We start from the raw sequence: 26,032 nt of genomic DNA on the forward strand, positions 1-26,032 counted from the left end.
ACAGTAATGTGACTGGGGTAAGGGCATGATGGTTGGAGAGAGGTTACTTCAGCCTGGTAAATGGGAAGTCCTCTCTGAGGAAGTGGATGTGAGCTTTGCCCTGAATGAGAATTCATGTTGAATAACAAGAACACAGCAGTTCTTTTCTCTAAACTAATTAACCTATTAAATTAATGTGTGCTTAGTCACTCAGTCATATCCGACTCTGCGTCTCCATAGACTGTAGCCCGCCTGGCTCCTCTGTCCATGGGGATTCTCCAGGCAAAAATACTGGAGTGGGTTGCCATGCCCCCCTCCAGGGGATGTTCCCAACCTAGGGATCGAACTCAGGTCTCCTGCATTGCAGGTGGATTCTTTAGCATCTGAGCCACCAGGGAATTTAATGAATTTAGCTTAATAATTCACAGAGCCTTTAATAACCAAGTACCTACTGACAAGGTATTTTTATTTCTGGCAATCACAAAGATTCTCCTCTTTAATGGATGAGTATCAGAAAACTACAGAGGCTGAGATATTAGTTAATAATTATTACCTTTATGGAGCTGTTAGATCTTATCTTTGATAATTCTGTTAGAATCATCTCTACATGTAGTCCCCCACACCCACACACAGGTGTTAGGATGTGCCTTGAATCCTTGCCTTCAGCCAGGAATTTCTCCTTCAGCATCTTATAAGGATGTTTAATATAGGACCAAGCAATTTCAAAGACAGCCACCCAGGAGAGATGAATAAAGGGCTCATTTCCCTCATACTAGGGACATTCTTTCAGCTCTCCTGAAGCAGCACAATTTGTTCCCAAAGAACCACACCTTTCTTTTCTCAGTTCTTCTAAATTTTCTGAAATGACAAAACAAAGAGATCCTAAAACAGAAAAGGAAGATGTTCTATCTACAGGCCAGAGGAACAAATGAAGATAACATTTATTGAGTGCCCCATACCACATTAGGGCTTCACTTGTGGCTCAAGATTAAGAATCTGCCTGCAATGAGGAAGACCTGGGTTTGATCCCTGGGTTGGGAAGGTCCCCTGGAGAAGGGAAACGCTACCCACTCCCAGAGAATTCCATGGACTATATAGTCCATGTGGTCACAAAGATGTGGACAAAACTAAGTGATTTTCACTTTGAGATGGCTGGATGGCATCACGGACTCGATGGACGTGAGTCTGAGTGAACTCTGGGAGATGGTGATGGACAGGGAGGCCTGGCGTGCTGCGATACATGGGGTCACAAAGAGTCGGACATGACTGAGTGACTGAACTGAACTGAACTGAATACCACATTAAGTTGATCTTTGATTTAGATATGATTATCCTTATTTTATAGATGAGGAAACAGGTTCAGAGAGGCAATAAGCAACTTGCCCAAAGTCACAGGAGTAGAAAAATACAGGACTGAGATTTCAATCTGGGTATTTAAAAATTCTAGCCAAATTCCAGCAGCTATTTCTTGCCACTCTACCAGATTGCCTTCCTGACCTTCAGAGTTTGCTGTCTCAGAATGGCTATTCCCATTTCCTGTATTTCTTAAGATAAAATGAAAATATCCCTGTTCAAGGCAGAGGATATCCTCCTTCTCCATGAATTTCAGGGACAGAAGCACACATCTAAACTGGAAGCCTGACCTAACGATACTCTCCAGCTTTAGACATTTACAGATTGCTCTTGTTCTAGACAAGGTTGCAACTAGGATGTGTGGGAAAGCATTTTTAATCATTGTAGACAGAGTCAACAGAGAAAAAATAGGATTTCTTAGCTGCTAAAGGGAAAGAATTCAATTATCCCTCTTAAAAAAGTCCAAACTAATCAAATATGCTTTTACTTTAAAATCTTTCGTTTTTTGGACATGTTGATCTGAAAGAGCAATTTATATGCTGCCTTAAAAAATCTGTAGAGTTGCTTTTTTTTTTTTTAATCAAGGAATGCTTATACCACTAAAAATTAGCTTCTTCTGTACATAACTGACAACCCAGCATTTCTGATTATCCATTTCTGTGCACCTGCTAATTCTGCCACCAGACTGGGCCCCAACCACACAGCCAGTGATAGCCTCTATCAGAGACTTCTGGTCTCAGCTAGAGCTGCACTCATGGGTTTGAAGAAAGCCCTTTCATTTCTGGACAGAAGCAATAAGCGAGTGTCCAGTTCTCCACTGTGTTATTATTGTTATTATCTTTGCCTAAACTCCTATTTGGCAAGGGGCCACATAGTCTGTACCAGAGGATATTTCTGTATAGAGGAGGGGTCAACCACATTTATCTATAAACATTTTCAGCTTTGCAGGCTGTATCATCTTTGTTGTAACTATTCAACTCTGCCACTGTAGTATGAGAACATCTATAGTCAATATGTAAATCAATGGGTGTGGCCACATTCCAATAAAACTTTATTTACAAACAGGGGGCCAGATTTGGACCACAACTGTCCTTTGGCAAACCCTGGTAGAAAATAATTTCTCCAAGCACATCAACAGTGGTGCTCAGGGTGGCCTTCAAATCAGCAGCATCAGCATTACGTGGGAGATGGTTAGAAATGCAAAATTTCAAATTTTGACCTATATCAAAATCATCTGGTAGTCTTGCTAGATATAGAATGCTGGGCTCCAATCCCAGTATTTCTCATTTGGGAGGTCTGGCTTGGAGAATTTATTTTTCTCAGAAGTTCCCAGATGATACAGATGTTATAGGCAAGAGACTGCACTTGAGAACCACTGCAGCTGATGTCTCCTGTACGTAGGATCTGGGGAGAGGGCATGCAGTCGTAACATGGTCATGGTAGCAGGGGCTGTAAGGGAAGGAATGGCTGGGAGATTCGGAACTTGCCTGTTCCTATAATGGACTCTTTGGTGAGTGAGGGTAGGATGGCCAAGGAGCCAAGGTCATGGCAAGATGAGGAGCTTCTAATTATGGTACATATATATAATGGAATATTACTCCACTACTGAAAAACACATTTGAGTCAGTCCTAATGAGGTGGATGAACCTAGAACCTATTATACAAAATGAAGTAACAAAGAGAAAGACAAATATTGTATATTAATGTATGCATATGGAATCTAGAAAGATGGTACTGATGAACCTATTTGCAGGGCAGCAACGGAGACGCAGATATAGAGAACAGACTTGTGGGCACAGTGGAGGAAGGAGAGAGTGGGACAGATTGAGAGAACAGCATGGAAACATACTCATTACCATATGTAAAATAGATAGTGAGTGAAAATTTTCTGTGTGACATAAGCAGCTCAGCCCAGTGCTATTGTGACAACCTAGAAGGGGGGGATGGGCAGGAGATGGGAGGAGGAAGGTTCAGGAGAGAGGGGACATATGTATACCTGTGGCTGATTCATGTTGATGTGTGCCAGAGGCCAACACAGTATTGCAGAGCAACTGTCCCCCAATAGTTGTATTTTGTTCAATGCTTGCCAAAAAAAAGAGGAACTTCCGGAGCTAGTGCAACCAGCAAGCTCTGCAGAGAGAAAAGCTTTGAGAGGGTTGAACTGTGTCCTCTCCAGACTAGCTTGCCTGACTGCAGTTGCTTGTGTCTGGGTATAGGAGAGAACAGGGGAACTTTCTGAGCCAACTGAATAGTGCTCAGGGGGGATTCACAAGGACCTAGCTCACTCCGAGTGGGCTGCAGCACAATCAGGCTCCTGGTACTTTGCTGCAGTATCAGTTCACATACCTTCAGATGTGATTTACTAGAACTGTCATTGTTGAACTGCAGGCTGCAGTGAAACATCTAGGGGGCCAGCAGAGAGACCCTGCCAGAACACCCATGTCAGATAATTCCCAGTCTCTCTCACCTGCCAAGTAGAGTGAAGATTCTTTGATCATCAAATGCCCCTGATGTGAGAGGACAGACTTGTCAAAGCCAGAGGCTTGTATACGATGACCTTGGATACTAAGCCCTTGATCCTTGTGAATTTGTCAAGGGATTTGCAGGCGAGCTGGTGAGCAGATGTTGCAGATGACGGGAGCAGCAAGAGGAGCTGCCCACAGGATTCTAGATATTCCTAGCATGCCCTAGGCTTCTACTGGGAAGAAAGTGAATGATATCTTGATTAGGGGCTCTACAAGGGCCGCCTAAGAGGGCAGACTGAAGAGAATCAGCTCAAAGTCACACAGCACTGGGAACCATAGTGTTGGGGTACTATTAGGATGTCTAAGGCATGATGTCAGAACCAGATGGGGAGAAGCAGTATGTCCTGGCCATGCTGCTCTTCGCCCTGTGAAAGAGTTCTCACAGCCCCAGTACTGAACTTCTCTGTCCTCCCAACCTTCTAGGAACTCTGAACCAGTTCCCCTCCTGGTTTTTCTTAAAGACTTTGCTAAAGGATTATTTCAGAAGCAAAAATATTTTTAGATGTAATTGACTCCAGGTACAAGATCCATCTTCTTGCCTTTTACTGGCTTGCAGGGAGGGTCCTGGCCCTGGTTACCATACCTGCCTTTCAGTCAGCATTTACCAGCTGATGGGCAATGCTCCCTTGGGCTTCATGACTGAACTGACTGGCCTTCCTGATGCATAGACAGCAGAGAGCGTTCCTTTGGCCATAAATCACATATTCCTTGTCTACAAGACAAAAACTCAGTACAAATAGCCTCAAAGGTTTTTAAAATTAACAAACGGCCCTTGAATTTAGAGCAAGTTTTTTAAAAATACGATAACAATCTGAAGTGAATCTTCTTCACCATCTAATTTAGCCCTGACTTTATTTATTCCTCATTAAAAAAGAAAATCTCTAACTTCTTTCCATCTACAACGTTTCGTATTAAGAAAAAAGTACTTATCTTGCATATATCTCCAAGATGTTGCCTATTCACTCACTACTTCTTTTCAGGATTCAGACTTGGTGTCTAAAACACTGATCACCCTTATGGCTTTCAGATTTCCCCTACCTCTCAAATGTATTTATATTGTTAATGATGATCATCTATATTTTTCTTCTTAAATTGGCAAATTTAGATCTATTTAGCAATATTCCTTTTTAAACGTATGAAAAATGAGAATCAATCTTAAAAACCACTGTAATCTCACTATAAGAAAATGACCGAGGGTCTTATATACAGCATATGATGGAATATACAGTCGTCAAGAGTCCTTTAAGATCTTGTAAACACACCATGGACTGGATCAAAAGGCAGGAGTCTAAATTTTCAACCAAGAACATGGAGTCCTCTTGAATCCTCTGCCTTTCTCACCGCTTGGTCTGCATTCCATCTCCAGTCTATCTGTTTTCTAACTTTTAGGCTTGTCTCTTATCCTAGCTCTGTGCTCATTTCCTAGGATTTGATCACAGCATTCATCTTCCCCAGCTTGGCCTTGGGCAATCCCTAGAGTTTTTCCCCTGGCTTTTCCTGCCCTGGGCTACTGCAGTATCCACTCAGATTCATCAGCTTTGGTCACATGGGACCTCAGCCCTGCACCAATCACCCACATGCCCAGTACCCTGACTACATTAGAGGATTTCAATTTTAGGAAGAATTTGTAATTTCATGGAAATTATAGAGCAGCATGCTGACTCTTAAAAAACAACACAAAAAGTCAGGCTCCTCAGATCCTCCAAGATCAGCAAAATGTGGAAAATTGATATGAAAGGGAAGCAGAGCTTTGTGCCCTGATTCTTGTTCACCAAGGTTCATCCTTCTTTGGGATCTCTCTCATTTGTTCTAAGTATGATGGTGGCCACTATACTTTAAGAGAGTCTTAAAGGAACTTGGTTCAATTTGGTAAAGGAGTTAGACTTTCTCACAGAATTGAGATGACTTTAACCAATACTTTGTGTCTAATCCATAGAGTCCAAATTGACATTGATATCAGCAGTGATAGCTGAATCATTTGAACTACCCACTGCTTGAAAGCTTGGAGGCAGTAGGAAGGATCATATCACCTCTTTAGGTTCCTTCTTAGAGGCCTAAAGAGGTGATGAAATCTTTAATAATTTTACAACCAGAAAAACTACCTAAAAAAAAATTCAAATCCAATCTGCAGAAGGGTTGGGAAGATCCACTGGGGAAGGGATAGGCTACCCACTCCAGTATTCTTGCACTTCCCTTGTGACTCAGCTGGTAAAGAATCCGCCCGCAATGTGGGAGATCTGGGTTTGATCCCTGGATTGGGAAGATCCCTTGGAAAAGGGAAAGGCTACCCACTCCAGTATTCTGGCCTGAAGAATTCCATGGAGTCACAAAGAGTCAGACATGAATGAGCGACTTTCACTTCACTTCACTATATAGAAATCATTATTTATGAGAATGAATACACTTCTGAAAGATTCTAATATTCTGAAAAACTTCAGTTATTTACTCTGCTACTAAAATTCTTATATAAATTAAATTTCATGTGCTGGTCTTATCTGAAGTAATAGTTTGTAAAAATTTCCTTTACCGTAATCTGTTTTGCCTTCTTTTAGGTAGTTGTTCCATATCTGACTTTTGAATCTAACTTTGAATCAATATTTAAAACATGTTCTTTTGAGCACTTCCCTGTTGGTGCAGTGGCTATGAATCCGACTGCCAGTGGAGAGAACACAAGTTCAATCCCTAGTCTGGGAAGATTACATGCCTTGGAGCAACTAAGCCTATGTGTCACAACTACTGAGCCCCTGTGCCACAACTCCTGAAGCCCATACACTTACGAGCCCATGCTTTGCAAGAAGAAAAGCCACCAGAATGAGAAGTCCCTGCACCACAAGGAAGAGAAACCCCCACTTGCCACAACTAGAGAAAGCCTGCACACAGCAATGAAGAGCCAGTGCAGACCAAAAAAAAGAAAGACAGAAAGAAAGAAAAAATAAAAACTGATTAATTTTTAGAAACATGCTCTTTTGAAAAATGCGTTAAAATAATCAATTTTTATTTTAGGCAATATCTACATCTTCAATTTAAAAGTTTTTCTTTTTCCTCCATTCAGTCAGATCTTTATTTTTTCTAAAGGAAAATGCAAACTTCTTCTTCTTCTGATAAGCTCCTCTTTCTAGAACCACAGACTTAAAGATCTCAAAGATGTTGGAATCCTAGTGTTCCGAGTGAATGATGTGGCCTGTCAGAGACAGATGAGATTCCCAGGATAGCTTCCTCTAAGAACCTGTTCCTCAAACATTGGTGTCTCCCTCAAAGCCCATGACTGAGAAAGCTATGAAGGAGGCTGACTGGCTCCTTGGAGTTAAAATGAAGGTGAGATCTGCTTCCACAAATGCTACCAAGGTTAATTCACCAGGAGGTTGGTGAGGAAAAAGCCCAGTCCAGACAATTTTTGGCTACTGGAAAAGTGTTGAAGTAGGGCAAGTACTGTTTGTTGCATTTCACAATATTTGTTCCTATACCTTTTGGCCTTCTGGTTTCCCTGCCCCTCACAGGCCATGCTCAACTGCCAGCAGAATAAAACCTATGTGATCAATCCACTCATATATACAGGTTATCCTAGTCCAAGGGACAGTTGAAAATAATACCAGTGCTCCAAGGAGGACTGAACTTAATCTAAAAGAATAAAGGGTGGAATTTTTCCAGAGTGAATGTCTGAAACAAAAAGCCTATTTTTACATTTCACAAATTGTGTTTCCTAGGAACCCAGTGCCTCTTGCCTCCCAGTGACTCTGGGTCTTCCCTGACTCGAGAATGCCTTCACTTTTCCTCCTTATCTTTCCACTTGTTGTGACTGACACCTCACGCTCTCGAATTTCTTCCTAATTTTGTCTCCCTGGAAGCAGATAGTTCCCTTGGCACTCTATTTCCCTTTGTGCATCATTCCAGGGGCAAACTGTTTCTACAACAACCTCTAGTCTGGGACTCAATACCTCTGAGAATTAAAAGGAGGAGAAGGGTAATAAAACTAGAGAACATCTGGCCTCTCCTTGCATTCCTCTCTTTTCTATTGGGCTGCAGAATAGAAGGACATCTGAGCAAATAGTTCACTTCTGAGTTATCTTCTTAAAGCTCAGTATAATCCCCTTAGTCACTTCATAACACCTTATACAAGCCAGAGGTGAAACAAACGGTGTATCAGCTTTAATCATTCAGGGTTTCAGTCATTTCCCACAACTCCCCCTCAGTTCTTCAAAACCATTTTCAGCAAAAGGTCAGTGCATTGATTTAATTGCAGAATGAAAAGTATTTAACCATGTAACTAACTATTTAAGCAGACTCTTTAAGTAGTATACAGACCAGTCTCCAACATTTAATATTTTCTGAAGCAACTCTACTTTGGGGCTCATCTATCTTGAAAACAAACCATCCAAGTACTAAACACCCTTCAAAAGGCATCTTGGCTAGTTGTCAGAACAGGAAAATTCATAGCAGCCCTGTGGTGACAGACTGTGGCATCCCTGCCAGCGTCTGGGAACCTGGACGCCGTCAAGTGGCAGAGCCACGAGGTTCAAAACCAGATCGGGGCGAAATCTCCCATTGGAAACCACCCATCACTGCCGTTGCCTATTAGGCTGGCACAAGACTCAAGCTGAGAATATTTTCTTCTTTTTGGCTGGCATATTGAAATCTGTAAACCTCTTTCTGTAGAACAGAAGCTGTTGAGGGTTTATTTTTTCCTGACTTGAGCTAGAGCACGTGGAAAGATCTTGAAATCTAACTTTGCCAGCAACCAGAGATCAGAGTGGGTTGGAGGTGGGGTGGTGGGAGTTCACCTTTATAGTGATGTAACTGGAAAGAAACAATGAGGCCTGTATAGTGACCAGCTGTCCCAGTTTGCCCAGAAGTGAGGATTTCTCTGGACACAGGACTTCCAGTGCTAAAACCAGGACAGTTTTGGGAACACCAGGATAATGGTTTACCCTAAATGTGGGTTGTTAGCTGCTCAGTCATGTGTGACTCTTCACAACCCCATGGACTGTAGCCCACCAGGCTCCTCTGCCCGTGGAATTCTCTAGACAAGAATAATGGAGTGGGTTGCCATTCCCTTCTCCAGGGACTCTTTCCAACCCAAGGACTGAACCCAGATCTCCTGCATTGTAGGCAGATTCTTTACCATCTGAGCCACCAGGGAAGCCCAAAAGTGGGTTGAGGTGACCCGAATTCTGATACTAAGGAGATTAGTCCTCAAACTCACAAAAGAGTTTCCAGGCAAGTGAATTTCAGAGGACTATCTTTACTCATGATGAATCTCTAACCCCCTCTCCCTATCCCAAGGCAGATCTATCCACCCATTCTAAAATTTCTAGTGCCAGGAAATGTTGAAATGGTAAATGCAGCAATTCTAGCTGCCCAGTTGGCCTTTGGCCCAGTAGTGATCTGAGTCTTGGGAACGTGTCCCCTTGCTCCTACCTAGAGTTGCTCTCTGAGAGTTCTGCTCTGCTCTAGATATCCCCCGTCATCAGCCATCATGCAGCAGAAATACTTCAGAAGGGCTTCACCAATCTGATGGCCAGTTAGCATCTTATCAGCAGTTAATACCTGCTTCCAGAACCAAAAAGGTTTAGATATGGAAGGCACCCGAAGGTCACCTAGCCAGAGGTTCTTAGCCAGCATCAGGCTAACTGTACAAGAATCACTGCAAGAGAAGTATCAGTTTATCTGAATCAGGTTATGCCGTGCTAAGCAGCAAGCTCCCCAACCAAGTAGCTTATCTTGACAAGAGTTACTTTTCCCTCAGGCTCTGCATCTACTGCAGGTAGGCAGGGTGCTCTGCTCCTTGTGGTAACTCAGAAACCCCAAAGTGGCTGATCCCAGTGCCAGAGGGAGAAGCCAATGGAGCACTATCTCACTCTGTCCATCCAGTGCTCAGCCAGGAGCAGACACTGGCCCTTTCCACTCGCAACTCAGTGGCCAGAATCAGTCACACAGCCCCACACAACCACAGAAGGGCTAGGGAATGCAAACTCCTCCTGGTTCCCAGAAGTGAGCTGGACAGGAAATAGCCAGTGAATAGCATTGAGTACCACAAAAAGCCTGTAAAATGCAGGTAGTGAATTCAGCTTCTGGAGCTTCTGATTCAGTGAGTCTGAGTGGAACCTGGAAACTAGGGTAGATTTAAAGACTCTCTAGGGTTTTGGAAGGGGGCAGTCTGTTGAGAAACTACAGATGAGATGATCTGCTTAGGTGAAGAGTCAAATGAGGTCAGGCTTTTAGACTCTTGATCCCGTGTTCTTTCAAGCTACCTTGCTTCCTCAAAAGAGTTTGCATTTTATCTTTTTTTTTTTTTTTTTTTTGAGCCAGAAGAGTAAGCTTTTCATGAAATATTGAGCATCTGTGTGAGACTAATGGGGCAGTTTTGGAAGTCTTGGGAACTTCCTCACCTGTCAGATGAGTGGATGGGCCTTCTCAGTTTTACCCAGGCCCCACCTTTTCCAGAGGCAAGAGGATATTGGGGTGAGCAGCGAGGAATGAGGTAGAAGAGTCTGTTCGGTCCACTTCCCTGTGTGTGTCTGGTCGGCTGAAGCTGCTCCCCTTCCCCAAACCAGGTCCTTTCTTTACTTTGTGTTTCCGGCCTAGCTTGTAATTGCCTTCTCTCTCTATAAGCGCTGACTTAGTTAGATGAGACATTTCATATGTTTCCTTGAAAAGCCCAGGAAGGAGCCCTGCCACAAGCCTCTCCCTGCTCGTGTGTCTCTTTGGAGGGCACCACATAAGAAAGCCACCTGTGAGAATTGCACCCTCCCTGCCCCCCAACACACACACACACCTTTAGCAGTGAGTGAATATGCTTGCTCTCTCCACAGGGATGTTTCATTCCCTTTTCTGACCCACCTTGTTATCTCCTCCAGGGCTGTTCTCTAAAACTGCCATATGCTTTCCATTCTTTAACTAACCACCCTAATACTGCCCCCTCTCTGCAAAGTTCCCTAGTCCCAAAACTCAATATTAAATACTCATTTCTCAAGATACATGCACCCAATGTTCATCGCAACATTATTTAGAGCAGCCAAGACATGGAAGCTACCCAAGTACCCATCAATAGATGAATGGTAATCAAGGCTATGGTTTTTCCAGTGGTCATGTATGGATGTGAGAGTTGGACTGTGAAGAAAGCTGAGTGTTGAAGAATTGATGCTTTTGAACTGTGGTGTTGGAGAAGACTCTTGAGAGTCCCTTGGACTGCAAGGAGATCCAACCAGTCCATTCTGAAGGAGATCAGCCCTGGGTGTTCTTTGGAAGGAATGATGCTGAAGCTGAAACTCCAGTAGTTTGGCCACCTCATGCGAAGAGTTGACCCACTGGAAAAGACTCTGATGCTGGGAGGGAGTGGAGGCAGGAGGAGAAGGGGATGACAGAGGATGAGATGGCTGGATGGCATCACCGGCTCAATGGACATTAATTTGAGTAGACTCTGGGAGTTGGTGATGGACAGGGAGGCCCTGGTGTGCTGCGATTCATGGGGTCACAAAGAGTCGGACACAACTGAGGGACTGAACTGAACTGAACTGAAAGAAGATGTGGTATATATAATGGAATACTATTCAGCCATAAAAAAGAATAATATGCTGCCATTTTCAGCAACATGGATGGATCTAGAGGATATCATAGTGAAGTAAGCCACATAGAAAAAGTCAAATACTATATATCACTTATATGTGAAACCTGAAAAATAATACAAATGAATCTATATACAAAACAGAAATAGACTCAGAGACACAGAAAACTTACAGTTACCAAAGGGGAGATGGGCGGTGGGGGAGGGACAGATCAGGAGTATGGCGTTATCAGATACACAATATTCTACATGAAACAGATAGCGACAAGGATTTGCTGTATAGCATAGGGAATTATACCCAGTATATTGCAATAACCTATAATGAAATATAATTTGCAAAAAATCAAATCATTATGCTATATACCTGAAACTAACACAATGTATTATATTGTAAATCAATAAAAATACACCTTTCTCTAGAGTCTAATGGCTCTTTGTTTATGGTTTTCTTCTAAAACTGACTTTTTTCCATTCCCTTTTGTAAGTTCACCTGAAGGCCAATGTCTCCCTCAGCAGAGTGCCCTTCAAGAGCAGGGACTAGCTCTATTTTTTGTGCTTGTATTAATATCTCTAGCATCTTGCACGACTGTAATGTTTGACATTGAATACATCTTTCTGGAAGGAAGGAAGAAAGAAGGAAAAGAGGAAGGCTATTCCAACTTTCTCCCTAGATTCCAATCTAAGGTTGTATGTTATTCATTTTTGAACATATATCTCATCATCACTCAATCAATTTAGCAATGATTTCATATGGTAAATTTCTTAGGACTTTTTATTTTAATTTGGAGACTGAGATCTAATCCTGCTTTTCTATGAACTAACTGTGTTGTTTTGAGAGCTCAGACCTTAGTTTTCTCAAATCTAAATCAAAAGGATTCAAAATACCCTCCATGGCCTCTCAGATGAATCCTCAGTACCAAAAAGAAATGCATATTACTTCCCAAAATAAACAATGGCCAAGAACAGAATCCATGGTTCACAAGCCAAGTCAAGTCACTCTGAAGGAGAATGTTCATGAGTATTTCTCTATAATCCAAGGCAGCCAAGAAAACAAAGCTGCTCCCTGTTGGTCACCTTGGCTTTTGTTCTCTTCCCTGGCAACGACGGGTAGAGAGGAAGGTGCTGGAGGAGGACCAGTTGTGGTTAGAGACCTCAGCTGATGGGAAGGTGTCAGGAAGCAGAAACCACCTATCCAGTGGCTGATGTGCTTTCAAAGGCAATTCCCATATCTAGAAACACAAGCTATAGAAAGTGGAACTTGCAGGAAAGATTTGGAGCAACCATATCTTCTAGTCTTTCAGGCTAAAACCTTAGCATGTCATGATCTGAGTGTTTGTGCCCACTCAAACTCCAACCCCCAAATTCATATTTTGAAATCCTAATGACCAAAGTGATGGTGTTTGGAGGTGGGGCCTTTGGGAGGTCATTAGGTCATGAAGGCTGTCATGACCTAATAAGACTGATATCCTTATTAAAAAAAAAGAGAGAGAAAGAACTCTAGAGAGTTTCCTTGCCTCCTTCCACCATGTGAGGACACAACGAACAGTCTGTGACTCAAAAGGGAACCATCACCTGATTATGCAGGCTGAGGATCTTAGACTTCAGCCTCCAGAACTAAGAGAAATTTTGTTTATAAGTCACCCAGGCTGTGGCATTTTGTTATAGCAGCTTGAATAGACTAAGACGGCATCAGTCCTCATTCTGCTCTTCGTCTCACACCCACATCCAACCCTTTGGGAATTAAATTCTGCCTTTTCTTCCTTCAAAATATGTCTGTGCCTGAGTCATTTCTCACCACCTCCATTGACACCACCTCTCTTGTAGATCATTGTGATTGCCTCGCAACAGTCTCTTTGCCTCTAACCTTTCTCTTACTCGGTGGCCAGAGGAATACTGTTAAAATACAAGTCAGAACTCACTGCTGCTCTGCTCAGAAACTTCTGGGGAATTCACATCTCCCACCATGCAAAACAGAGCTCTCCAGGACCTGGCCTCTTAGCTGCCTCTCTGACCTCCTCTGTAATCTCCCCTAGGTCCCTCTGTGGTCTCCACCCTAACCCCTCGTCCTTTTCCAGGATACATTCCTGCTCTGGATACTTGCCCAGATGATCACAGGGCTGACTTCCCCACCTCAGCTCACATGTCACTTTCCCATGGATGACTTCCCTAACCACTTTGGTATAAGAAAAATACAGTTCTCACACTAATGCTCTCATCTACTTTCCTTCCTTTTATTTTTATGCACTTTACCTATATCTAATAATACACATTTCTCATCTTCTTTATAATCTGTTTCTTTCAACTAAAATGTAAACCCTTCAAGGGCAAGGAGTTTTGCTGGATTTTGCTTTTGCTTTATCCCCACTGTCCACAGCAGATGTAACAGGGGCCCAGGAAATATTTGTCAAACGAATGAATAACTGGCTGGAGGTAGCTCATAGAACTGATGGGGGGGAACTCTAGAACCTAGTGAACAAGAACCTGGACTCTCCCAGGAAGGAGTGCCACCTGCCTTCACAGTACTGCCATGGAATCCTCACATAATAATTTTCAGAGGGGTTAAAGCAGATGAATCAGTAAGCCCTGCCCTGCTCACTGCCCCACGCCTTCCCAGCCAGGTGGTTGGCTGGAAATCCCACAGGAAGCATGATTCCTGCAGTCAAGGACCTCCCACAGGTCTAGGGAGTTTCTGGGATGGCTCCATAGAAGCTGTTGCAGGTATTTCTCTCTCCTACATCCTCCTCCTCTTGTCCTTGGTCAAGAATCCCGGCTTCATTTGGGGCTGGGTTGGCTTTGGGTCCTCCTGGTTCCTGAGCTCAGAGCCACCTTAAAGCAAGGGAGCTACCTGCCAGGCACTGTGCTAGGCTCTAGGAATCCCAAAAGAGCCAGTCAAGGACCTTGCCCTCTAGGATTCTGCAGCCCTACTGGGGAGATGAGGCAAATGCCCATAGAAGGGAAAGCAGTGAAGAAGGACTCAATTTAAGTGTTAAATGGAGGATCCACCGTTGGAATTCTGAGAAGGGACAAGGGATCCCTGGAACATGGATGCCCAGAGAAGGGTCCAGAGTCAGGGAAGAGGGAGGGTTGAAACTGGCTTAGAAGGGTTAAGAAGAGACAGGCCAATTGAAGGATCAGGTTTACTGAAGACATTTAAATATCCATAGTTCAGTGCCCAAAATCTAGGGGCAAAATTTTGGGGTGAGGAAGGTCAGGGAACCACCTCCAGCTCAGGTCTGGAGGCACGCGTCTGCCTTCTTTCTGTGTGGACTCTAAGGGTGGGGCAGCTCCCCAGGACAATGGCGTCTCTTCTTGCTTCCTCCCAATTTGTTCCAGGACCATGGAGGTGCCCTGGCTGGCAGACCCAAACACGCAGCATCTCCACTTCTGAGCTCTGCAGCATTCAGATTCTGGAGAGCTTGTAACCTTTATTTCTGCCCCCAGGTCTGTTCCTACAATTTTGTCCTGGCAGATCCATTTTCCTCATAATCAGCTTTGTTTCTTTTTCCATTCCTGAAATATGTTCTGAAGATAATGCCTTTCTGCATGGCCACAGGCACATTAATGCTCCTTGTTCAGAAAACCAGGCAGGCTAATTATCCACATTTACCAGCACCTTCCATAGCTCCTCCCTGAAGACTTTCCTGTAAATATTTACACTGACAATGTCCCTCGCCACCCAACATTACTGAGAAAGAGGAACAGTTGAGGTAAGTTATAAAAATAGGGAGAAACACTGAGAATAAACCAGCTATTCTCAGCACTTTCCATGAGCTTAGCTTGTTCTTCTGGAATCTTTACTAGGCTTTCCCCCCTGCCCCCGCCCCCCATAGGCAGTGAACTTGAAAATCTATTTCCCTTGATTAGTATGGCTTGTTTTTCTTTGCACCTCCCTAACCCACTCCCATCACACTCACAGGCATTTCCACCTCTGTATGAGACTTTTTTTTCCGTCTTACAGTAGGCATTTCTTTCATTCAGGGTCAATTCATCTTGTCAGCTTTTGTTCCCCCTCACTCCTGAGGAAAGGGGGAAAGGAAGATCAGGTTGGGAGGGTGGAATCCGTGGAGGTTGCTGCAAAGCCTGCACAGCACCATGAGTCAGGTCTCCCACTTTACACACGAAACAGAGGCCATTAGCCCAGACTTCCTTAGTGTCCTCTCCTCCAAATTATCCTCATCTCCTGGTCACAAGCGGTAGCAGACACCTATTTTCTTGGGCTTTCGGTTTTTAAAAAATATTTATTTATTTTTCTGATCCAACAGCATGGTGGTTTTCCTTAAGAACTTCACCCTCAGATTATGTGTCTTAGGAAGGGTTCCACTCACTTCTAACTCAAGGCTCAGGCACATGACCCTGCCCAACCCACTCAGCTCTTCTATCCCCCTAACTGGGATCATTGGTCAGGAACAGGCATGTGATCCAAACTGAATTGAATCCAAATAAGAATTGGTTCTGATAATGTTATTTAGATGGAAGAGAAGGCCTTTTGACAGCCTCCATGCCTGAGAATGAAGCCAAACATTGAAATACAGAGCTAAGAAACAAAGGGAGATTAAGTCCTAATCCCCTTGATCCAGTTGCTCTTAAAACTAGATCCAACTTTAGACTTTTCAATTATAGAGCCTATTAAGTTCTTATGTTTTGTTTAAGCAGGTGGCTTCATTCTGCACACCAGTGATTAATTTCTGTTTTTGTTGTTATTTGCAACAAAACAAGAGATCTACGCCTATCTTGGGAGAAAGTTTCTTTACTTCTATCCACCAATGTGCTTGATCATATCTCCTTCTATTTCCTTGGGTCCTTATTCTATCGTTATCTCTTCTCTCATCTTCAATGCCTTATGTTTTCTTCAAGCCTCTTACACTGTTACAAAATACAAAAAAAAAAACTAAAAAAAAAAACCTTCCCTTGGTTGTGTCCTGAGCTCTCCCATTGACTTGAGTACCTTAGGGTGTCCCCTTTCTTCCCAGCTAGCTTACTGAAGTCATCTATCTCAGACACTCTCCTTATTTACCCCTCAATACTCATCAGCCAATAACTGTTCTAGGTTCTTCCCCAATATATCATTAAAACTGTGCTCATTAAGACCAGAGACGAGCTCCCAACAGTCCTTTCCTGTGATTGCCTTTCAGTCCTCACCTTCTTTAACTTCTCTAGAGGATGTTGTACTGTCGACTTCATCTGCACTTTTCATCCTCTCCTTCCTGACTGTCCTCTGCAGCCTTTGACCTTTGTTTTTTAATCTTTGCTACCTTTCATCTTCTGCCCCCTGCTTCATGCTGGACTCTCGGGCTGGTCCTTATCTCTCCCCAATTCTCTCACTGCTCTCTCCTCTTGGGTGTGATTTCATCCACTCCAGTGCTTTCTGCTAGTGTTCACACAATGCCTGAGTTTCGTGTAGACATTTTTGATTGTCTGTGGATACCCTGCTAAACAGGTTACAGGTACCTCAAGCTCAGGGAGCCCCACACATAGTAGATGCTCAATAAAGAACTGTTAAAAGCATAAATGAAAGCATCCTCAGTGTGTAAGATACTGAACACAGGACAGAAAGAATTTCTTGCCATTATGGCAAAATTACTTTGAACTTAGGTCCCTTTGCGTGTGGTTTTCCCACTACTTCCTTTTCCTTGAAGTGCCTACTTTGGTGCCTCTTCTTCCTTCAGATATCAATCCAAGCACTACTTCTTCTGGGAATCCTTTCCCGGATGACACATACCTGCACTTGTACTGCACATACAATTGTTTTCTTTTGCCTCTGGGATCCCATAATGCCTTATAATTCACTTAAATAAGAGTTATAACACATTAAATTGTCTTATGTTTCAATTTATGTCACTAGACAGTGAATAAGTTCTGATCTTATCGCTCCCCCTCACTGGCCATGGGACATTCACGAAGTCATTGAATGTGAATGTCAATGTACTCACTTAACAAACAGAGGGGAAAACACCAGTCCAGCTTCCATCACAGAGGGGCTGGGAATGAGAGGCTGCACGTGGTAGGCCTTGTAACCTCAACAAAAGAGACCTGTGGCTTCTGCAAGTAACAGAGAGTTAGGCAAACAGCATTTTATTTCCCATTCTGCTGTTCATCAGCCTTGTGAAACTAGAGTTAATTTTCATGGTTGAATAAATCTGCATTGTGGAATATGGTGGATAATGCATGTAATATTGCTTGGTAAAACATGTCCAATGCAAGACATTGTTGGGGTGGAAAAAGGGAAAGTGATGGTCACGCAGTTGTGTCCGACTCTTTGCAACCCCATGGACTGTAGACCGCCAGGCTCCTCGGTCCATGGAATTCTCCAGGCAAGAATACTGGAATGGGGTGCCATTCCCTTCTCCAGGGGATCTTCCCAACCCAGAGATATAACAGCAGTCTCCTGCATTGTAGGCAGATTCTTTACCACTGAGCCACCAGGGACAGGACATTGTTACCTTATTATTTTATCTTAACCTATTCTAAACACAAAAGTTAAGTAAACTGTATCAGTGCAACCCAATAAACAAAGGAAGCAGCAAGGGAGACTTACATGTTGAATATGCCCTTGTATATTTATATCACAGGAATGACATTGGTTTAACATTTTAAATTAACGTTGCCTATTGTGAGACCTGACTTTTATTGAGCGCTCACTTTGAACATCATGCTAAACACTCAATCTACATTAAAAAAAATCTAACTTTTACAACAACTTGTTGAAGTAGGCATTGTTAATAGTCCCACTTTATATACGAGGAAAGTGAAGTGTAGGAAAGCTGAGTGACTTGGCCAAGGCCAAACAGGTGTTAGTAGCCAAGCCGAGTGTGGCCCCCACATCTGTCTCAGTGTGGCTGACATCTGCCACTCTCCACTGCATTCTGCCCCTCATCTCTTGTGGGAAAGGCAAAGGGATTGGTTCCCAGGACCCAAGAGATGCCAAAAGCTTGCGGCCAGTGGGGTCCTGCTTTACATTCTCTATCCAATGGACCATAAAGGCTGACGTTTCTGCTGTAATTTTCCCACATAAAGCTTTTGGACTGGAAGTATCTAGTGCTGGAACTAAACCTCCTTATTGGTCTACCTTCTAAAAAATGATGTTTGACAAATAAATACTTGCTGTTTACAAACTTTCATGAATAAATCAAGCTTCCTAAGACAAGCAAAATGTCCTCAGAATGATATTCAAACGCTGAAGTAACTCAGGAGTTCATGCCAACATAAGTGAGAACAGAAAACAGAAGTTAGCCTTTCACTCCTTTCCATCCGTTTATTTCTCTTTCTACTTTAAGAACAGGAAGGTTCTCAGAGATGGACTCATCCAACTGGCTTCTTTGAGAAACTGAAGCCCAAGGAGGTTAAGTGAGTTTCCTAAGGCCACACCGCTTGTAGGCACTTGGTTACTGCCTACTGTTGAGTAATATTTAAGACTTAAGTCATTCAGTGTTCACACAGCTCAATAAGGAAGGTACCTCACCCTCATTTTATAGATGAAGATGCTGAAGTATAGAGGTTGGGTGACTTGCCCAGGGAAGGCAGAGCCAAGAGTCTACCCAAAGGTTGCTTCTTTCTCCTGGATCTTCAGTGACATACCCCTTTTCATATGGGAGAGATATAGCTGGGGAACCTGTTCCTTGTCTAGCCTGTACAGATCAGACAGAAACCTTTCAGAGCCCTCCCCGATCAATATATGAGGTAAGGCCAATCTCTTTTGTTTCTTGCCTACCAAGGCCTATTCCAGTGGAGGCCAGAAAGGCCATTTGCTCCAGGCCTGCTGACCATGGAGGGCCTCATACTGAGCTCTTTAACATCGCTCTTACTGCGGCCATACGCACAGTCTCAGAGAGACACAAACAAGGTGGGAATGGATTATCTCTATCGCACAGTCTGACAACAGAGCTTGTCTGCAAAACAGTGTTTCTTTTTTTAGACAGAATTTTTTTTTTGTTATTCTGTAACTGACAACTACATTTAATGTTAAAAGGGTGGATTTATAAGATACAAAGATTTAAAAGCACTTCAGCTTTTGTAACCTTCATTTTCCATTTCTTCTTTCTTTCACCCTTGAACTGCCAAAGTCTCCCTTAAACTGGAAAGGGTTTGCCTCTTACTGCCTGAAGCCTAAGTTATTCTTCATGAAAAATAAAAATGAGATTAAGTCCTCCGTTTAAGGAAGGGTTGCAACAGGGTGATTAAATCTGCCTAGGTTTCATATACCCTGGCTCTCAGGAAATTTCCAAGGCTTTTGTGACACTCTTCCCTCACCCAGATGTAATTGTTTTTCAGTAGATAAAGTTACTTTGTAGATTTGCCTTGTTCTGTTGGGCTGAAATAACAAAAAGAGGCAGTTTCAGCTAATCACTTGCCCTGAAATCTTGTGTTTAGTCTAGAAGTTCAGGGCTGCCTGTGTTTTTCAAGTTAGGAATTTGCTAACTGGTCAGTGCAGCCTTTTATAATTTTTATAATAAAAAATGTGTTACCCTTTCTAAGCTAATATGCACTCAGCCTACAAGCATTTATTAAACACTTATGATGTATCTGGCATGTGCTGCCCTCCAGGAGCTGAAGACTTGCAAGGGAGGTAAAACTTGAGAGAGAAGAATTGTATGTTGTATCCAATCCATAATCTCTCTTTTCATATTTTATTATTATAATAAATAACTGTAAGTCTCTTGTTTTCCAGAGAAAAGTGAAGTCCTCCAGGACAGAGACGCTGCAAGTAATTCAACTTAAACCCTGCTCCTCATCTTGCGTAGACAATGAACATTTGATTAATGAATGAAAAAATGAAACAATCACAGGGTTTTATCAACACTTTGCTGCAAAAAAAAATCAGTTTGAAACCATTTTGAGTATTCTCTAAGAGGTAAAGATTTAAAAATTCACCATTCTTTTGTTTGCTTCATTGCCTTTTGGTTATTAATAATAGTTTTTGTAAGGAAAATGGATTTGGGCTCTGCTTTTGTTGCGTACAGTTAGAGTGATGGTTATAATTTGTTTCAGCACCTGTTGGTTATACTGAGTATTTATCATAAGCAAAATACTGTGAAAGGTAAAGGGCAGATTTAATTGGGTTTTACTAACATTGATTAACAGAGCAATTAATTTAAATGCTAGTTCCCCTGGTTTCTTTTTCTCATGGGAAAAGTCTATCCTGAATACTCTGTTTCAAATTGCATTTCTGTAATTTTCCAAAGTTATTGTAGACCCTAGTCTGAAGTATCCTATTTTTCTCTAAGTAGAATCACGTCTTAGGAAGTGAAACCACAGTGTCAGCAGGCAAGATGATCACCAGTGGAAGAAAGGGAGTACGGACCTGCTCAGGGTATTTGAGCAGAGAAACGGAATGGGGAGGGGCCGGGGGGAGGGAGAAGGAACTAACATTGGCTGAATGAACTTCTCTATTTGACTTAATGCTCTCAGTTATCCCATGGTGGGCACTGTGGACCCCACCTTTTTTTAGATGAGGAAACTGGAGCTCAACAGGTGAATCTTTGCAAAGTCATAGACTGGTAAGGGGCAAGGCTGAGATTTGAGCCTGGTGTGCTACCTCCCAGGGCCATGATGCCTCTAACCAATTTCCTTAACTCCTTGAGGGAGACCGTGGGAGAGGCACATTCAGGGAGGGCTTTAATTCCTCAATCCTAGAGGTCAGAGACCAACTCTTGGCTTCTTTTGTCTCTGGTCTTCCTCCCTGTCCACTGACCTGTTTAGTCCTGTACAACAGTTCCTGCTAGATGGGTTTTGAAAGAACAGATATCATGCCAGAACCCTCATCCTTCTTAGCATCCTGGGACATTAAAACATGTCCTTGGAGTGCTTAATCTTATAATCCTGGCACTGGGCTTTTGGTATTACTGATTATTTCTGTGTTAAAAAAAAAAAGAGAGAGAGAGACAAATATTGTATGGTAGCACTTATATGGAGAATTGGAAAAATAGTACAAAGGAACTTATTTACAAAACAGAAACAGACTACCATACACAGGAAACAAACTTATGGTTACCAAACGGGAAAGGGAGGGAGGGATAAATAAGGAATATGGGATTAACAGATACACACAATCATATATAAAATAGATAAACAACAAGATTTTACTATAAAGCACAGGGAACTATATTCAGTAACTTGTAATAACCTACAATAGAAAAGAATCTGAAAAAGAATAGATTAATATATTTTTATATACATTTTACATGTATCCTATGTATATAACTGAATCACTTTGCTGCATACCTGAAACTAACACAATATTACAAATCAATATATTTAAAAAATAAATTGAAAACCATAAATCTAAAGAGATATATTTTTAGGCAGAATAATACATTTCACAATAGTCTGTAAATTATTTAACTTTACAACTCCATTCTTAACTTTTTAGAGTTTTATTGGCAAGATCTCCTCTTTTGGTCTTTGCTTCTTCCTGAGGTTGTTCTACAAGCCTCCCTCCCTGAATAGCTCCCACAGCCCAGTCCTGTGTAGATTAGTACTGGTCTCAGAAGAGGAAGAGTGTAGGCAGTGATTCAGCTCAAAGTCAACTCCTCCTCCCTCCTAGTGCCAAAATGCAGCACTCACTGTCCTAACAGGAGGGAGAATTTTACCTCTAAACCGAGAAATTATAGTAAGAGGCACAAACTGCCCAAGGAAATTCAAATTGAACTCATTCTACTGTCTCTGTTTATGAAAACTTTGTTTTGCATGAAATTCAATATATTTTCTTTCTTTCCAAAGTGGAAACAAAGATATTTAGTATATCTTTGACCTTTCAAACCTTGTCTGTAAAATGACTAAGTGTATAAGGTCAAAGACTCTCTGTGGATTCTATTTGGAACTGTCTCAAAGAAATTCTCCCTGTAAATCCAAGGGCTTCTCCTACAGTGAAATGTGAGTTTAAAGCATGCACCTTCATATGGAGAGTCTGATGAAGGAGCTAAGTTAACATTTCCTTCCGTTTTTCCTTATTAAAGTCTTCCCTACCTCCATCTCTTTTTAAAAAGACATTTGAAACTTTACATTGCAAACTGTGCACTTCGGTTCCACCTGGATTTGGAAAGAGTGAGCACATAGATATGCCCCAGCTATTCCACTCCTTCGCATCTTAGAGAAATGAATGCATTTGCCCAAAAAATACATGACAAGAATGTTCACGGCAGGTGGATTTATTAAGAATAACTCAATGTGAATAACTTTAATGTCCATCAACAATAAAATGGATAAGTAAACCATGGTATATTCAAATAATGGAATGCCATTCTGAAATGAAAAAGATGAAGCCACTGATAAACACAAGAGCATGGATGAATCTCAGACATGTAATATTATGAGAAAGAAGCCACACCCAGAAGGAATACATTCTGTTTGATTTCATTTAATGTAAACTTTCAGAACAGGGGAAACTAATCTATGGTAGAAGTCAGAATAGAGGTCCCCTCTGGGGAGGTGGTATTGACTGGAAAGAGGTACTAGGGAAGCTTCTGGGGAGATAGAAATATTGTTAGATCTTGATCTGCCCGCACTCCAGGAGTGTATACAGATGAAAAAATCTATCAAGTTGTGCATTGAATACTTGTGCTCTTTACCACATATAAATTATATAGCAATAGAAATATTAAAGAAAGAAACAAAGAAAGAGCTGTAGCAGGAAAAAGCTAACCATCAACGCTTTACCAAGAAGTTTGGAGATGTAATAATTCCTGCATTTTCTTTGCTAAAGGGCAGATTGTGAATCGTTTTGAATACTGGGCATTGTCTCAGTAACTTTATTTTCCCTTTGAATTCTCAGTCCCACCTGGGAGGTGTGCAGAACAGGTATTTATCATCCCTAGGTTAATTAGTTTGAGGTGCAAATGGATGTCAGAGTGGGAACTGCATCTAGGACATGTTGTTGCCAAGATGAGTTCCCTTCCATTCTATTGAGCTGCTTTCTAAGGCAAACTTTATTTGCAAATAAAGATACAAAAGCAAAGGATGACGCTGTCTTCAAACAACAAAGAGTAGTAGAAGACAACAAAGGGTCTTCATCGGAAGACACTGGCCCTTCTAGGGGGGTTGACCAGATCTGTTTATGTACAGATGGACTTACTGAGATTTCAGGGGCACAGGCACTGCTATCCCAGGGGTTGCCAGGTAAAACAGATGATGCCTGGTTACATTTGAATTTCAGACAAATGATGGATAATTTTTTTATAAGTATTTCCAAAGTATTACATGTAGAATACTTATACTGAAAAATTATTGATGACTTATCTCAGACCCAAAATTAACTAGGCAATTATGTTTTCATCTGCTAAATTTGGCAACTTACCTTGTTCCCATCCATCTTTTTTCAGGATACCCATAAGTCTGAGAGCCTTTCATTTCACAGTTAGAGCTTAGGTACAACTAACCAAGCACACATACAAAAAAAAAATTTTTTTTTTAAATTTTTGGTGAGGAAAGACTTGTTGAGCTCTGGGGTTCAGCATAGGGAAAGGGCAATTTTAGCACCCAAATTTTTGTCTTGTTCATACTTTGCTAAAAGATCTTTAGACTTCAGAAAAAGGAGTGGGAGATCTCCTAGTTTTGTAGATGAATTATGACAGAGTTCCTTCACATTTCTGGTTTATTCGTCTGTACTGTTGGAAGCTGGGAGGTGGAGGGGTTAAACACTGGGCCTCTCGTATGCCTTCATGGTGCTGTGCTATAGCAATTTCCATTTGGCAATTTATTAAGGAAAATGAAATGTCTCTTCAAAATCACCAACTAAAACAGCACCTGCTTTAATTTTAAAGTTATTGATTTTTTGAGGAGGGATTGATTTTTCATATTCTCCAGACAGCTTCTTTTATAAATAGCTGATTTTCATTAAGGTGGTAGGATGCCTCTGAGATGCTACTCACTAGGGAGGGGGACTGTTAAGGGTACTAACCGTTCATGCAAAGGACTTTCGTGAACTACAGAAATCTCAGAAATTTTTCCATTTAAATTCAAGAATCTAGTCAACCTGCCCAGATATCAAATTAGCCACAATGACACAACTATGACTTTCTGCTTCTCTTGCAGGTTTCTAGAAATACTCCAGGGATCAGGTCCTTTTCTTCGGCTAACTGTATGCTTATTCTCAGTAGTTAAATAATATTATTCTTGAGAGTCATATGGTTTAAATGTAAATGCAGCTAAGACATTAAAAGAAGGCACACACAACCTACAAGCTGCCTGAGAGGTCACAGTGAGGAAAGTGGTTTTCTATTTGAATGTTAATAAAACAAAATTAAGATGCAGAGATACCAGATCCTCCTTCTAACTAGGCAATGATTCCAGATAATAGTGCTAAGTGTGGGCTTATATGGCAGTGCAACATTCTTTGCTGCTGACTCTGGAGTGTACCTCCTGTTAATTTAAGGAACAAGAGACTGGGAATTCTCAAATCCTGATTTGGAGTTCTCCCTCAAATATTTTCAAAGAGAAAATATTATGGCAGCTGAAAGCTGGATGTTCCATTGGTATACATTCCATTCCAGTGGGAAGGACTATTATGCCTAACTTCATCAAACCCACAATCTCAGGAAGTCAAAATTCTGCTGTCCATTTTCTTATTCTTTAATAGATGTCTATTGAGCACCTACTGACCAGCCCTCTTCGAGGTGGAGGGAACTTGAATGTGGCTGCCAGTATCCTTACTGTTAAGCAGTTCATGTTTCAGCAGAGGAGACAAACCACAAACCAGTGACTAATCGTGACCCCACATTTTCTCTCTCTACCATCCTCTAGCATTGTCCTTCTACACTTTCCAGTTCTGCTCAGTTATTCAAAATCTACCCTCTTCTCATCCTGTCATTTATTTTAAAGATGATAGGAGAAAAGGAGGGAACATACATTCCCAAAAGAGAAACTGTACAACATGAATGTTTGCTATTTTCCATCCTCAGTATTCATGAAAATGCCATATTGTATACATGTTCTTGAGGGCCAAGAACTTCTTTCATTAACTTCTATTTCAGAGGCCAAGTATAAAACAAAATACAAAATGCTAAGTGTTCAACAGAGAGGAAGAAAAAGCTTGGAAAAGGAGCATTTTGCCCTCCTGCCCCAGCCTTTCTGAACAGTGAACGCACTCTGCCAAGCTGGAATTGTGTTCACCCTTTGTGCTTTCTCAGTCTGCACACACAATTTAATTTCTGCAATTTTTCAAAACTTGTTTGTCTGGGTCATGTCTGATCTGCATCCGTTTGGACTGTACAAGATTGTAAACTCTTGGAGGTTGGGACCTTGTCTATTTTAATTCACTCTGGGAATGGTAAGGCTCGGGCTAAATGCTTTACAAGATCATGAGCAATCAGGAATTGAAATTCAAGATGAAAAGGCTCAGGCTCTTCCTGACTAAATAGCTTGGTTTGTCCTGGTCCACCAGCCATTCCCCAAATCACTGCAAATAGAAGAGTACGTGCCATGGCCCAGCAGGAGCCTAGACTCAAAGAAAAATAAAAAGGAAATATTTAGTACAAAAGTCACTATGACAATAATTATGAAAAAATATGGATGCATAATAGCAAACAGTGGGAAAGGGTACAAAGGGAGAATCTGGGGAGTTTTAAAGTGCCTTAATAATGATGCTGACGTTCTGTCCGGCTGAGGGAAGTTTAATGGAAAT

At 41.8% G+C, this 26,032-nt stretch overlaps 1 protein-coding gene and 1 long non-coding RNA gene across 3 annotated transcripts in view; one reads left to right on the plus strand and one right to left on the minus strand.

Annotated features, from left to right (window-relative positions):
- KCNAB1 (potassium voltage-gated channel subfamily A regulatory beta subunit 1) overlaps positions 1 to 26,032 on the minus strand; it is a 451,035-nt gene that overhangs the window by 155,435 nt on the left and 269,568 nt on the right. The gene's annotated exons all lie outside the window — the stretch shown is intronic.
- On the plus strand, positions 19,879 to 20,285 carry LOC114109706 (uncharacterized). The gene is made up of 2 exons (XR_003586297.3): positions 19,879 to 19,981; positions 20,084 to 20,285. It is a non-coding gene; the product is annotated as an uncharacterized LOC114109706 (long non-coding RNA).

The sequence above is a fragment of the Ovis aries genome, chromosome 1 (genome assembly GCF_016772045.2).
Source record: "Ovis aries strain OAR_USU_Benz2616 breed Rambouillet chromosome 1, ARS-UI_Ramb_v3.0, whole genome shotgun sequence".
NCBI classification, from domain to species: Eukaryota; Metazoa; Chordata; class Mammalia; order Artiodactyla; family Bovidae; genus Ovis; species Ovis aries.